This window comes from Nicotiana sylvestris, chromosome 9 (assembly GCF_000393655.2).
Source record: "Nicotiana sylvestris chromosome 9, ASM39365v2, whole genome shotgun sequence".
NCBI lineage: Eukaryota > Viridiplantae > Streptophyta > Magnoliopsida > Solanales > Solanaceae > Nicotiana > Nicotiana sylvestris.
Window position 1 is genome coordinate 117936033 of NC_091065.1, and position 3311 is coordinate 117939343.

Below are 3311 nucleotides of genomic sequence, written 5' to 3' on the forward strand. Positions count from 1 at the left end.
CAACCAAGGATAAATTGGAAGATGATAGATTGGTTAGCCATAGTTGAATTGGTATATTGGTGGTAGTGATCAGTTCCTTCAGTGTGATCAAGTTGTGCAAGTGATTTTTGACGGTACGTGTGAGGCTTGTCGGCCGTCATAATCAATGTTATTCAGAAGTATTCTACTGTTATGGCCTGTTATGTGTAGGCGAATCCCGGAAGGGCTATGGTGGTTAGACCATTACTTAGAGATTTGCATATTCTACGGTTATGAGAATTCACTTGTGTGTTGCTATGGTTCTCCTAAAATGAGCTAAGTGAAAAGTTTCTATATGATAAAGCATTAATCTATTAGTGGTTCCAGAGTTATAATGAAGATCGTGTTCTATCGTATATTGGCATGTTGGGTGCAGGGATTGGTATGGATTTGAAGTGAGGATCAAGGTTGCAGTTCGGTGTTCATAAGGATGTCATGAGCTCGGATGAGCAGGAAAAGAGTCTCAATATTTAAAGTAAGTTGGTATTGTCTTCATCGTCAACTGAGATGGGTGTTTTGTGAAAGAGGCTTTGCATCCTGGTTAAGGGTTCTTGATCGCTCTTCAGCGTTAGTACGACCGGTGGTGTGGATGCACAGGCCTGTTATTTGTTACAGAAGGTTGTGGGAGCGTGCCCCACGGGAAGGTTGTATAAGTGTGGCATGTAGTCACTTGATTGATTGAAGAGTTAAACCAAGTATGAAGATTGTAGTGATGTCGTTAAATCGATAATTGATGCCTGGAGGGCACTCGGTTTATTGGGTTGTTGATTGTGGAGGATTCCTCCGATCATGATGGTAGTTCTCGTGTGTTATGAGAAAAATAGGAGTTTTTAAGGACCTTTAGCCTAGTTCAGTGTGATCAGAATCAGATTGAGGTCTGTGGATGGATCTAAATGTGAACATGGGCTCTATATCAGGCCAGATGTGTTCATTTCAGCAATGCGCTCCTTATGGAAGAGTAGTCAGGGTACTATTTTGTCATCATCTATTTCATGTAATGATATATCGCACCGTATGGTTGTGAGACGACTTGGTGAATTTCTTATGTGTTGAGGTTCCGCACAGAGATGATATTATATAAGCAGGATGGCTCTTGAGATTCAGATCGTATATTGTACCTCAGATGTGCTTGAGTTTTGTAGCCTATGGCTCTATATGTCTCCCCAGGGATGGAATTATGCGCTTAGCGTGCTTATGACCGATATTCGGTATTTTGTTGTAATGAGCAATTTGGCTCGGTGTGTATCTCCTTATGTGAATTTTATGTGTGGATCAGGTGGCATGTCGCCATGGGTATGTTGTTTGGATCGGGTTGCGCGCCACAATAGTGTGATGTTGAGTATAGTTCCCCATATCTGTTTTTATGTGTTTTGTTTCCTATTTTTTTGAGAAAAACTCATATTAGCTGTGTGGCTGCGTCGCAGGTATGATTCGCGAGCGGGGTGTTTGTTTAATTATGTTGACCGTGTTGCATGTATTATTCGCGAGCGGGGAATTGGATTTCCTTTTCAGAGTTCGTTTTCCTTTGTATCACGTTCGAATTGGTAGCCTATTGGCACATTATGGCATCATATGAGACTTTTGATCATGTCCGAGATAGCTTATTGCCTGAGCAGTTCGTACTGGGTGAGACGAGATCATTGGATTAAGGATCAGTGCAATTTGATTATATGAAGTATATTAAGGAGCTAAGACCATTATTTCGTTCAAAATGAGGTGATGGTTCTTGTCAGGAGTATAGACCCAATGATTTATTGATTCAGTAGTTGGTTATAAATTTCTACATATCTCTTCCATCGTGGCGGCATTGTAAGAGTTAGAGCAAGAGCTATGTATGTCATGAGGTGCAATGGGAGCATCAGAGTCATGAAATTTCGACTAAATTGATTAGAGAATGTTATCTTGGTCCTATGAGTAAAATGGTGCAAGGGGTGAATTCAGCTAAGGTATGCAGTCATGTTTTGATGTTGCGTGTAGTTATTGATTCGGTGAGTGTATGTTGGAACATGCCTGGCAGAGGATTCCGGATGTTGGAATTGGGCTCTAAGGCTTATTTGCTTGAATAAAAGGAAATATCTTCAGAATTGATCGGGCTAATGTGCTCAACTGAGTGGTGGTAGCACGGGTAGGTGCATAAGGTGTGAAACAGTGATTTCAGACTACTTCAATGTAGTTCTCAGCACGTTCGAGAACAAAAGTATGTTTAAGTGGGAGAGAATGTAATGACCCGACCGGTCGTTTCGAGCTCTAGCGCGTCGGTCAGCAGTTTGACGCCATGAGCAGCTTCACTTTAGGTATTATGACTTGTGTACACGGTCGGAATTGAATTCCAGGAAGTTCGGAGTTGATTTGGAAAGAGAATTCTCATTTCTGAAGCTTTAAGTTGAAAGAATTGACTAAGGTTGGATTTTTGAGTAAACAACCTCAAAATCGGGATTCGAAGGTTCCAGTAGGTTCGTATGATGATTTCGGACTTGGCCCTATGTCCGGACCGGGTTTGGAGGACCTGGGAATGTTTTGGCGCCTATTGTGGAAGTTAGCATTTTTGGAGGAATTTCATAAGTTTCAGTTGAAGTGCATTTTAGTGTTATCAATGTCCATTTGGGAGTACGAGTCTGGGAATAGCTCTGTATGGTGATTCTGGTATTGGGAGCGCGATCGGAAGTGAATTCGGAGGTCCGTAGGTCATTTTGTAGTCATTTGGCTAAAGATAGAAATTTGAAGGTTTTTGAGAAGTTTGACCGGAAGTGTACTTTTTGATATCAAGGTCGAAATCCAATTCCGGAAGTTGGAGTAGGCCTGTAATGTCAAATATGACTTATGTGCAAAATTTGAGGTCAATCGGACGTGATTTGGTAGGTTTCATCATCAGATGTAGAAGTTTGAAATTCTAAAGTTCCTTAAGCTTGGATTGGGGGTCGATTCATGATTTTAGCGTTGTTTGATATGATTTGAGGCCTCGAACAAGTCCGTAATGTGTTTTGGTACTGGTTGGTATGATTGGTTGGGGTTTCGGGGGCCTCAGGTGGATTCCGGATGGTTAATGGATCAATTTTGGAAATTGGAAGAGGAAGTGCACTAACTGTCTTATGGTGTAACCGCACCTGCGAGGCTTGGGCCGCAGGTGCGAAGCCGTAGAAGCGGCCAGGAGAGCCGCGGATGCGATATTGGGCTGGAAGTGTATGGACCGCAGATGCAGTCATCTCGCCGCAAAAGCGGGATCGCACCAACGGGAGTCGAGGCGCAGAAGCAGAAAGGGGAGCCCAGAGAGAAACCACAGGAGCGGTAGAGGG